The sequence below is a fragment of the Megascapheus bottae genome, chromosome 4, assembly GCF_031878675.1.
Source record: "Megascapheus bottae isolate mThoBot1 chromosome 4, mThoBot2.hap1, whole genome shotgun sequence".
Lineage (NCBI taxonomy): Eukaryota > Metazoa > Chordata > Mammalia > Rodentia > Geomyidae > Megascapheus > Megascapheus bottae.
In genome coordinates, this window is record NC_143512.1 from 55715104 (window position 1) to 55728244 (window position 13141).

At 40.2% G+C, this 13141-nt stretch overlaps 1 pseudogene; it reads left to right on the top strand.

Annotated features, from left to right (window-relative positions):
- Positions 1-12474, top strand: part of LOC150064497 (chondroitin sulfate proteoglycan 4-like) — a 52782-nt pseudogene extending 40308 nt beyond the window's left edge.
- Positions 12475-13141: the final 667 nt, after the last annotated feature.

Below are 13141 nucleotides of genomic sequence, written 5' to 3' on the forward strand. Positions count from 1 at the left end.
TACCTGAAGGTCACCTAGAACCGTGGTCTTCTCAGCTATGTAGCTGTATTTAAAGGAAGCAATTTCCTTCCTTCCTTCTTCCCTCTGCTTCCTTCCTTCTGCTTCCTCCCTCCCTCCCTCCCTCCCTCCCTCCCTCCCTCCCTCCCTCCCTCCCTCCCTCCCTCCCTCCCTCCCTCCCTCCCTCCCTCCCTTCCTTCCTTCCTTCCTTCCTTCCTTCCTTCCTTCCTTCCTTCCTTCCTTCCTTCCTTCCTTCCTTGGTATCAGGGGTTGAGCTTAAGGCCTTAAACTTGCAAAGCAGGTGCTCTAGCATTTGAGCCACCTTTTCAGTCCCTTTCTATTGATGTATGCTTGGGCTACTATTTTTATGCTTGTGTTCCTGTTTGTCACTGGGTGATAGCCACACACTCACCACTGTACCCTGTCACTGTTCTTCTCTTGTGGCTAGAATTAACAGGCATAGACCTCTGTGCCCCACCATTGGTCCAAATGGAGTACACAGGCTTGCTTCAAATTATGATATCCCGATCTTTGCCTCTAAACCAGCTAGACTTATAGGCTTGAGGTGTTGTGCCCAGGGACAGAAACAATATGTGTTAAAAAGAGCTCAAGCCAGTTGTGGTGGCTTGTGCCTGTAATCCTAGCTTCTCAGGAGGCTGAGATCTGAGGATCAAGGTTCAAAGCCAACCCCGGGCACAAAAGGATCTCAGACTCTTTATCTCTAATTAACCTCTAAAAAAACAGGAAGTGGCATTGTGGCCCAAGAGTAGGGTGGTAGCTTTGAGCTGAAGAGCTCCATATGCAACGTATCAAATGATTCTGATTACTGTTTGGCTTCCTAGACTCTAATCTCAAGAGTCAGTTCCAACTAGTAACCTGCCAAGTATCCACAGAGAGGCAGTAAATGGTGTGTCCTCTTTGACCCCTTTCCCAGAGTTCCTAGTTCTTTACCATTCTCATTGGTGGTGGAGGTGGGAGCGATGGAGTTGGGAGATAGAGGTGGGACAGGAGGAAATTAAAGGATTATGATGGGGCACTGTTAAAATCAAGGATTTTATTTTTTGCACATATACGCTACCTTCCTCTTGTTTGTGATGGATAAATGAAATTTATCAGTGGCTCTGGATGGAAATAACTTAGGAAAGAAACCTCCATCTGTTATTCTTAAATCATACCTTGGCAGAATAATTGTGAGGAAAAAGGTTGTAACATCATTGTGCAAAAGATTTTCTGATCTCAGAATATGTTCACTGTATTTTCAAACTATACCTCATCCATGAGTCTACGAAGATAAGCAAGTAACCCTTCCCTCCACTACCTTTTTTTTTTAACCACAAGACTCTATCTGCCTAAACAGACAAAGCTAAACTACCAAAGTGTTGGCTGAAAATCTTGTAACTTGAAGAATTAAGCATGCAAGTATAAGGAGAAGGTAAATCACCAAATTTCAGAATTAAACAAAAAGCCTTTTAAAAAGAATAACATGGACCAAGGAGCTGAATTCTATAAAACATTGATCTTTTCCAAGTAGAACTTGAAGCTAATTGTGTGGTTTTCATTCCACAGCTTGTTGAGATAATGTAGATGCATTCAAAAGCAAAGTGTTCTGGTTTTGAGGTTTTATGATGCCCAGCCTCTTTTTCTAAAATTCCACAAAGCCAGTAATTGCATTTTAGCTATTGTGCTGTTGTGGATAGGAGATCATCTGTTTTAGTGTCTTCCTGGTGCAGTACTCACCAGACACACAGACACACACACAGACACACACACACACACACACACACACACACACACACACACACAAGTTTTCAAGGCCACATTTAAAAAATTATACAATCAATCTGAGTTATGAATTTTCTATAATTACGCCTCCCAGAATCTGGGTTTATTGCTCCAGAAAACATTTGCATTTTAAGGAATTGTGAACACGTTTACCATAGGATAGAAATTAATTTATTACAACTTAATGGAGAGTAAATCAGCTTAATGGCTCATTAAGCTTGTGTCCTTGAATTTGCAGATGGGGAGCCAGTGTCTTCCTGTTGATGATCACTTTGCCCCGTGCTGCTCTCTCATGGTCTCTGGTTCAGTGGTTCCGTGGTTCTCACACTCAGTAGTCATTGTGACATTTTCTGCCAGCTTTTTGTTTGGGCAATTTTGTTTTGGCCATTACAATTTATTGAATTATGTGGAAAATATTTTTCAATGTGTAACAATTATTACATTGTGTCATCACTTAGTCATTCATTCATCGTTCAATTGGAGCTTGGCTGATAAGTCTTGGTCCAATGACTGAAGAAGCTGATTTTTTTATTCTATTAAAAGGACTGGCTCTTTTTTTTTATTTTGAAAATTTATTTTGGTGAGAGTGATAGGCCCTTTCACTTTGCTTTTGTTTCCCATGGCTGTCATAAGAAAGTCCAACAAACTCCATAGTTAACAACAACAGAAATTTGCTTTCTCACAGTTTGGATGCCAGCCTGAACTTCATTTCCTGGGCCTAAATCATAGTGTCAGCAGGCCAACTGGCCTCTGAGGGCTGTGGGAGAGTCCTTCTTTACTTCTTCCAAAGTCCAGTGACTATTATAGCCATTCTCAGTATATCACTGCTCCAACTCCTACCTCCACAGTCATGTGGCTTTTCGTCCTTTGTCTCTATAAATCTTCTGCCTCCTTGTATGAAGGCATGTGACTGCAGTTGGAACCCACTTAATCTTTGAATCCTAGGCCATCTAAGAGAACATCTACAAGTTCTAGAAATTGGGAGCAATATCTTTGGGAAGTATTTATTTTGTTTTTTTTAGCCTTGCACTCATGCAAAACACAGACAAGGTGCTCCGTACTCCCTATGCTTGTTCCTAAGTAGCACCTTTTGGTTTGGTTTCATTTCGTCATTTTTTTAAAGAAGATCTACACAGTTATAATGACACAAGGTATGTCAGAATCCATTGTAGAAATGTGGGTTTGAGCTGGATGCCAGGTGGTTTCCACCTGGACTCCAGTAGAGATCTGAGGATTGTGGTTCAAAGCCAGCCTGGACACTCTTACCTTCAGTTAACCACCGAAAAACTGGAAGTGGAGCTGTGGCTCAAGTGGTAGAGTTCTAGCCTTGAGTCAAAAAGCTCAGGGATAGTGCCCTGAATTCAAGCCTCAGGACTGTTACAAAACCAACAGACTAGCCAAACATGCAGGTTTGAACCTCTCGATCATGTAGGGAATTAGAGGAATAAATATTGCTGTGCCCTCACAAAAGGTTTGTGCAGAGATTGACTTCAACTTGTTGATAATCATTTGGATCAGTTGCTAGAGATTCAGTAGCTAGAGATTTCCAGATATTACCATTGAGGACATTAGGTTTCCTGAAATGCTTCTTCTACTTATTTCACCAAGAGGAACTTAACCTAGCCTTGCTTTATTTTGCCTGAGACCTAGGTGCTCTGAAAGTGTTGGCACCCTGGTCTGCCCTGGACTTCTGATCTCTTTTGCAAACTTGGATGTCACCTAGCTGCACTCTTTTCTGCAACCATGGTGCTGCAGTCCCAGTAGAAAGGAGGAAGAACTCCCAGAAAGGAATCATTTCTCTAATCTCTTTTTTTTTAGGAGCAGGGGATCTTGATGTCTTCAAAGTGTTAGCTTTTAGGGCCTTTTGGTTAATCCCTGGGGAACCTTAGAGACTTGATCTTCTTAAATTGTTTGGCTGTCTGTACTCTTCTTTGCCCAAGAAAGAATATCTGCCCAAGATAGTTTTGTTGTTCTTTCTTTTGCTGTAGACTTGAACAAAGCTGTCCTATTGTGGAGAGCTAAGTGAGTGGGTTCCTTGTCTCTTTCTCTTCTAAGATAATGTGCTATTCTCTTCTCCAATGGGAATTCCAGCACTGTGTTTAATGCTGAAGTCCCACTGTGAGAAGGAGCATGGCAGAAGATTAATCATAGGAAACTGTGTACAGAAAGGCTGCACAATGAAGACCCTCTCCTGAGTGTCCTAGCCCTGTCTATTGGCTGTTTGTCCTTTTCATTTTTCATTGCCCTCAGTTTTGTCCACGTGTACTTTTATGGATGCTTGGAATGTTTTTTTAATAAAAACTCATCAGATTCTATGCAGTCATTGATTCCATTAAAGGTGATGTATTTAAATTCTTACTTCATCTCTGGATTTATTCAAGGGCATTCAGTGGTGATCCTTAGTTTTCTCGCTCTATGTTCAAAAGCTTTACTTTTGCCCAGATGCAGGCAGGTATCTGTTAGTGACTTTGGATCCCTTTGAAAATTCATTTTCCTTTAATTCTACCCTCTTTTCTCCAGGGTCTTAGGAGTCTCTACTTGATTAAAAATGTCATCATTGTAGAAGAGCTGGGATGCTTAATTTGCCATTTGTAAAAAACAAGAGTCTATAGAACTGGGTACACATAACTTACATGTATAATTCCAGCTACTCAGGAGGCTGAGATTTGAGGATCTGAGGTGTAGCTCGAGTGGTAGAATGCCACCTTTAAGCAGAAAAGGCTGCACAACAAGAGCTTGAGGCCCTGAGTTTAAGACCCAGTACTGGTGTTTTTGTGTGTGTATATGCATGCACACACATATACACACAGTGGTAGCAAGAACTGGCTTTGAGTTATTACAAGTCTATTCAAGCTCTGTCCAATACTAATTGTCCTGGTCTAGCCAAGCCACCAAGTGGCACTTGTCTGCTTTAGTCATACTTACCAACTGACTTTTCCCGTCACGGGGTTCCTTCATCGCCTAGAATCTCATTGGTTTTTCACATTGTGGACAGAGCTCTTGATATGACTCCAAACGACTAAGTTCAAAATAAGACTCTCAATTGATTGCTATTTACATTTTCTGAGCCTGTTTTTCTCAGTCTGTTAAGTAGGCATAAAATATCAAAATAAAATAAATCACATGCAGTGTCATAGGGCATGGCTTGCCATTTGTATTTAGGGCTCTAATAAAACTTAGGTATCCACGATATATTTCTGTTAAGTAGATATGTAAGAAATCTCCTGGATTTCTTTATCCCTATTGCTTCATGATAAACTTTGCAAAACATTTTTAAGCAGTGTGTTTTTTCAAGAAACAAAATATTTATTAAATTGCCTACTACAGAATGGTGAAAAAGTATTTATTTACAAAGAAGCTAAAAGTCAGCTTCCAGAATGTGTGCCAAGATTCCTTGTACAAATCCCCTCATTTTTATGGGAAAACATTGACATTAGGCATGTTTTAGAACTTTCTGATATCTTAGTATTTTCCTGCTATGATTTACTAAAAGAGATTAGTATAGCCTCCCATCTTACCCCCAAATCTCCTCATGTCCATTAGTGATGACTTCAGTGTTCTGAAAGACCAAGACTTGTCCACAGAGCCTACCATTTTGAATGCTGCTATGGAAAAAGACCAGGCAAAATGAATATCTACAAATGAGAAAGTATTCTATATTTAAATGCACAAAATGCTCTATATTTTAAGGCACAACGAGATTAAATGAACTTGCACAAAGACCAAAGAACTGAAAATGAGTAGCATTTATTTTTGAATTTAGGACTGGTCAACCTTCTGCTTCCATTTTCAAGTCAGTAAATGTTCTTTTCTTTCTTGGAGGAATAAAAGCCATAAAAAAGCCATAATTCTGGAAGGTTGCATCAAAGAGTCCCCAGTGAAGTTTTACATGACAAACTTTTATAAGGCAGAAAAGTCACAGAGAAGACAGTGGAGCCTCAGGCTCTCTTGACAGCCAAAGTTCTCTCTTTATGGTCTGACAAATATTCCTGGTGGTTATATAGAAATTAGAATAGGGGACACAGAAAGTTTCAAGCTCAGAAATCCAAGAGTTATTTTATTATTGTCCTTTTAAAAAATACCACTACTGTGAGAAGTTTTCAAATTTGGGACTATGCTTAGGCATTCATTCATGGGCAATTGGGAAGATGTGTTGATTCATGCTTCAGTCTACATATGCTGGGTCATCAGTATGGGTCCTTTCTTAAAGCTGACATGTCAAATGTTAGCATTTAACGAGACACTTTCTCTCCAGACATTCTCACTCTCCAATCTCCCCTCTCTTTCTCTCCCTCTCCCTCCCTCTACCCCCCCCCCCTTGAAATTTCAAGTCAGTTGAGCTGTAGTGCTGGTTTTTTTGTTGTTTTGTTTTTTTTTGCCAGTCCTGGGCTTGAGCTCAGGGCCTGAGCACTGTTCTTGGACTTTCTCAAGATTAGAGCTCTACCACTTGAGCAGCAGCACCACTTCCGGCGTTTTTCTATGTATGTGGTACTGAGAAATCGAACCCCAGGTCTTCATGCAGGCTAGGCAAGCACTCTACCACTAGGTCAAACTCCCGGCCCTGTGGTGCTTTTTGACAGTTAATTGGAGGCAAGAGTCTTGATTTTCTTGTACAGATTGGCTTTGAACCACAATCCTCTGATTTCAGACTCCTGAGTAGCTAGGATTTCTGATGTGAGCCACTGGTGCCAGGCTGTAGCCATCGTTTTAGGATTCTTGCTTGAACTGTTATGTCTGCAATAGGTGCCAAATGATAATTCTTCTCATTTTGTATTTCTTGCTAAAGTTTTAGCGGAAAGTCTATCCCACTGGTTTCCTAATAGCATTCCAGAAAGATTCTGTGACAGAAAATATATGAAGTGATCTAAACCCATCAGAGGTAAAAATCTCCACTGTCTATCTCCCCAATCTCAGGGCACAGGTTTTTAGCTAAGTAAGATATCTACCCATATTTAATGCTATGGAAATAGGCCAGGTGACTGGCACTGAGAAATCAAACCTGGGTCTTTGTGCATGCTAGGTAGGCAAGCACTCTACCACTAGGCGAAACTCCACACTCCTGAAATGCCTTTTTAAAAATAGAACCTGTAAGAGACTCGTCTTCCACTAGATTCCCCAAGTGAAGTACAAAGGTGCATTTAGAACTTTCCCAGGTCCTTCCCCTGGAAGACTTCACATCTTCAACTGTACCCGCCTACGAGCACCATTCTGTTCCTGGAGTGGTCATGCTCCTTACTACAGCTATCATAACACTTTTAGATGATGCCAATAACTTCTTATGCATTTTGCAGGGATGATAATTTTCACTTATACCAAAGGACCAGTGGACAAGAGTGGCTAGTTCCAAGAAAACAATTCCATTGGTTACTAAACTATGTTATGGTTACTATTAAGAACCATTATCAACATGGTGGCTCATATCTGTAATCTTAGCTACTCAGGAAGTAGAGATCAGGAGGCTTGCAGTTTGAGGCCAACATGATCTAAACGTTTGTGAGATTCCTATCTTAGCCAATGGCATGGTGTCTATGTCTTTCATACTAGCTGTGGTAGGAAATCCAAATAGGATTGTGTTCTAGGCCAGTCTGTAAAACAGCAAGACCCTATCTCAAAAATAACTAAAGCAAAAATGGCTGGAAGTGTGACTTAAATGGTAGAGTGTCTGCTACAAGTATGAAGAAAGTATAAGAACAAGTACTGTTAGAAAAAACCTAGATTTCTTTTGCTTTATAGTATCATAACTGTTAAACAGCATAGTAAGCATCTAGGAATCATTTGTTGGCACTGATTCCAGAGCACAGTCACCTGGTTCTGGGAGGAGGAATACATAATACATTTATGACTAATCAAATCTTCTGTCATAAATCTGAGCTTGTGAATAGAAATGGTAAGATTGCTAAATAAAACCAACGTATTTGGAAAAGACAATCCGATTTCTCATTTCCAAACTCAAATTGGATTACCTTTAATACAAGTAATTCAATTTTTCATGCATAATTTTATTTCTTTCTGAGACAATATTTAGAGATGACATATATCTTTCCTTTTTCATTAACATTTTTTACAAAATTCCCTTGCCTCATCCTTGAGTAGTCTAAGGAACAAAGATCTCAATTAGTGGGTTTTGGATCCTCTGGTACAGGAAACTTTATTTATATAGAAACTCTTTAATTAAAAGACTTGGTAGAACTCTGATTCTTCATGCATCCACTCAGCCAGCACTGAGCCAAGGCAGTACATACTCAAAGATCCAAACATCTGGTTAAGTAATCCAGTATTTATAAATATTACCAATACTAATTTAACAGCTCTGTGAATGGTATGATAACTTATCCTAGGCACTTTGACGTGGATACTAGAATATTTCGACAGAATCACACAAATTGAGACATGGTTATCATTGACAGGTGAGAAAAGAAGTAAGAGTTGCATGTGTTGTCTGCTGTGTGTCTTCTAGGGTGCAGTTTTACATTTCCAGTCACTAATGTTTGAGAAAAGACTACCCACAGTGGGGATAGACAATAAAACACTGATAGTGGAATTAGAACACTGACAAGCAAAAAGTATTAAAGGCTTCAATTAAATATTTAAAAACTACATTAGGCAAGGTGGGGCAATGTGAGTAACAATGAGAAGAATAAGAAGAATAATTGCAATGGAATGAGATAGAGCATGCATTAGAATTCAGAAATCTGTCATGCTTCTAAAACAAATAGGGCCATTAGTCATGTTTGGTTATCAGAGCAAGAAAATGAACTCATTATTCTGAAAACAGGAATGTAAGGAAAAGGAACCAAGCATTTTTCCTGTTTCTTTAACAAACAGCTGATGGGAGAATGCGCTTCATACAAGACTTCCAGAAAATAAAAGAACACATAATGGATAAAAGAGAGTACTAATGTTTTGTCACAATAATGGATTCAGGTATTGGTATCAATGACTGTTAAACTCGTAGGTGATAGGCTGACAAGGTAGATCAACCTATCAACCTTTGAACCAATCAATTTTAACATATTCAGTGGTGAGGCAGCCAGATATTACTGTGCTTTGGAAAGACGTCCAATGGGAAGTATTTATAGTATATTGATATTAAAATGTAATCTGATTATTTAAGCTTGTAGATTTAACTATAGGAGAAAAAGGAATATACTAAAAGCATCCTAGAGGTGTAACCAGCATAAGATGAACAATCCAATTGTCTCATCAAACAAACGACAAGAAAAAATTTAAAGATGGGAGCCCACAGTTGAAAAGACAGCTGTGTAAAGTACTAAGGTGACTTACAGATGTCTAAGGATCTTGACTCAGACAAAACATGTAATTGTGTTTTCATTTAAAAAGACATGTACTAGATCAGTACACAGATTAGATATTTGATATTAAATAGTTATACTACTTAGGTATACTAGTGATATCTTGGTTATATTTTAAAGACCATCTTTTATTAGTACTTACTAAATTATTTACAGATGAAATGATTTGATTCAAGATCATTTATTGGGTAAGAACAGTAGATGGGAGTACACATGAAACCAGATTCGCTGTCAGTTGATAATTGTCTGACAAGTAAGTAGAGGTTTGTTGTGCACTTTAACACAACTACCTTAGTGTATTAGTCATCTCCAAATCAATATATTTTTTCCTTAGATGAATCAATTTAAAAAAAGAATCCTCTTGATTTCATGAAATATAAGTTACCACATTTTTCATTACATGGATGTGTGCAATAATTCAAACATGAACAATAAGCTCTGTTAGAATATGAATTAGGAAATACGTTAATTTTATACCATTCTGTACTTGTTTTTCTTGTTGTCTGTCTGGTGGCAGGTCAATGAAGGGCTAATATACCAGCACATGGATCATGCAAACACAGGCTGGACTGTGGAAGATTCATTCACATTCACAGTGTCCTCCCCACCAGCAGTTCTGGGCCCTGAATAGTTCTATATTACGATTTCATATGAAATTAATAAACCTGGTTGGCAGAGTCATCTGTTTGCAAATACAGGTAATGTTACTAAGATTTGATCAGTGCCTTATCTGTATTCAAATAGGGACAATAAAATTCCCCCCTTTTTGTTGTCAACGTCATATCAACCTTTGAAATAAACCTGCTATATTTGTTATAATTGCCCCCCTCTCTCTGTGCCTCTTCTATTTTCTTTCATATGTTTATTAGGTGTCTTGGGGATAAATTGCCAACCTAGATTTAGGGAATTCTATTTGTACCTGCATGGTTCCTTTGACTGAAAACTGTTGATAGAAAATTGAAAATGGCAAATAGGGTAAATTCTTGGAGAGAAAGGGGTTTTGAAAATGACATGTTTCCACTGCAAGTAATAGCTAAAGTTGGGAAATCTGCATAAATGAATTGGAGGGTCTTTCTTAAAGCTCACTTATCTGAAACATTGGCTTTACTGTGTGTGTGTGTGTGTGTGTGTGTGTGTGTGTGCGTGTGCACGCACGCATGCACACACATGCTCATATTTAAAAATGTACTAGTTTTTTTTAATGCTTTGGGTATTAATTCTGTGTTTAGAATAACCCATTAAGGGGCAAATTTGAAAGAGAAAACTTTACAATAGTACTTAAAAGTTCTAATAAAATGCTTTGTTTTCTGCTGTCTGTGCTTTACTTGATAGGAGCTGCTGTCAAGGAGGGAGACAACGTTCTCATTGACCAGTCTAAGTTAGATGCTTCCAATCTCTTATTCCAATTACCTGAACTTCAGCGCTCTTCCTATGAAATCTGGTACCAGGTTACATCCCTTCCTCACCACGGAACCATTATGGTTGGAGAAAGAAACATCACCAAAGGCAAACCCAATTTCTCCCAGTATATAATCAATAAGTTTGGGATCCTATACCTTCATGATGACTCTGAATCACGGACTGATAATTTTACTGTTGCCATTTGGCCAAAACAAAAGAGCACGTCCACCACCAAGCCAGAGGCTGACTGTCTTGAAGAGATGTTTAACATCACCATTATTCCTGTGAATGACCAGCCACCGGAATTAAAGACGAAAAGGCTTCGGTTAGAAGTTCTGCAGGGCAGTAGGTTGATTGTGGGACCTGAAATCCTGAAAGTGGAAGATCTAGACGGTCCTCCGAATGAAATCAGGTGTATGATCATCTGTAACCCCAGCAATGGTTTCTTGGCCATGGCTTACCATCTAGACATGCCTGTTCACCACTTTACACAGCTGACATTGGTAACTCTCAGGTGTGGTTCATATAAGATGGAAGACCATGTTCTGAAGCGTTCTACTTTAGTGTGAAGGATGGTAAATATCGCCCTTTCTACAAGCTCTTCCATCTGGATGTCATTCCCGTCTCCATCAACCTTGGGACCCTCACAGATCTTCTTCTCCCACAAGGCCAGACAACTGTCCCCATCACCAACACTCACCTCTCAGCAGTGACCAATGGGAGAAGCTTCCAGGTCATCTACAGAATGACATGGCCACTCCAAATGGGCAATTGCTGATTGAAAACCAGGTGGTCACCAGTTTTGGATAGGAGAATTTAGATTTGGGAAGACTCTTTTATCATATGACAAATCTCACAGCCTCAGAGGACCAGCTACATTTCTCATTGTTTACCTCAGAAAGCAATCTGACGGGACAAACACTGGGCATCAGAGTGCAGCCTCTACTGCGGGTTATGTCAAACCTGAAAACTGTCAGCAGAGTAGCTCATCAGCTGAGGAGACGGGACCTCAATGCAACTGAACTTGTTAATCTGACTAATAGTGATCCCATATTTGAAGTGACAGAACCCCCTGTTCATGGAAGACTTAGGCAAAGAGTTGTTCACAGCAATATGGCAGAAGATGCTACTCTGTTCACCCAGAAAGACATTGACCAGGGGCTATTGGTGCTGGAATCAGATGTGAAGCTAATCTAACAGACAATGATACACTAAATGACTCCTTTGTTTTCTTGCTCAGGGCTGATTATGTACAACCAGCAATAGGTTATCTCCCCTTCACCATTGTGCCACTTGAGCCCTTACTTTTGCAAAGCTTTACACCAGATGTTCCTTTATTACTCACTGAAGATAACCTCGTGACCTCAGTTTTTGTTCAGAAACCGCCTGTGGTTTCTTCAGAACCCATGACATAGACAGAAACTCTAGGGAATCTGACCCAGACCAGATGGCAGGGAGCAGATCCCCGGGGGCAGCACAATGGCAAAGAGCCAAGAGTGAATGACAAGGCCTCTCCCACCAGGATCACTTGGTTACCAGCTGCCACCAAAGTCAACCCTGGGGCATCCACTCAGTCCAGAGAACCCAGTTACCCCCTCATTGTCATCATACCCCTGGCTGCTGTGTTCCTCCTCCTAACAGTGACTGTAGTGGCCCTGTGTGTCTTCCTGCTGGGCCTGAAGGAAGAGAAGGAAAAACCCCTGCTTGACCCCAGCTCAGCCTAGAGCCCACAATCCCTACTTGTAGACCAGAAAAGAATGCAAGCATTCCCACAGTCACAGTGACACCCCTTCTAAGAAGCTCCAGTAGCCCTCCAGCCAGTCTTCTCAGGGTCCCACAAGGTGAACAAATGGCCTACCCAGCAGCTGAGCCAATGGATAAATGTGTTGCTTGGGAGTCAGGGGTGAACCTGGATCCCGATATGGCCAAACTCTGCCGACAAACCAATCGGACACTGAAGCACAGCCAGTACTGGGTATAGGTGGAGGCTGTTATTCTTATTGACCTACTGTGTTTCAGCCACTAGCACAGGCACAACAATACAGGGATACTGGTTGACAGCAAAGAGAAAGGCAGGCCCTACTCCCCCCTCTCAGTGCTCAGACATAGCTTGGTGGGTGGGTAGTCCTTTGATTCTACAGCACTGGTGAGCTTTGCATAGTAGGCTTTCTATGCCCTTCTTTAGACCAGATTTTATACACCTAAGTTTTTCTAAGTATTTAAGCAATTTACCAAGGTGGTACTGGACGTGGCAGCTCTCTGAAAACAGCAGTATTAGGATATGGAGTTGAAAAAGTGAGGCTTTAGGTATTTTCCATCAAGGATTTTCTGCATTAGTCAACAGGAAGTACAAGAGCTATCTCAGCAGAAGTAATTTATAACATCAGTGTGTTTGCCAGCATAATGTTTATCTGTAATGTCTTTTCCTTCTGGGACCCCCTTGCGTTTAGTTTCCCTAATGCAGGAAATGCCTTGCTGCTTCAGAAAGTGAGCCAGTCTGACCTCCTTCTAAGCTTATCATTGATTCTATTGTGTTTACTCAAGGGGCTTGTCAATACAGATCGTTCAAACTAAGCTGTGTTTAGTAGAAATATTATTTGAAGCCTGAAGGGACAGAAAAGTTTGCCTTAGCTTTATAGTGAATTGAA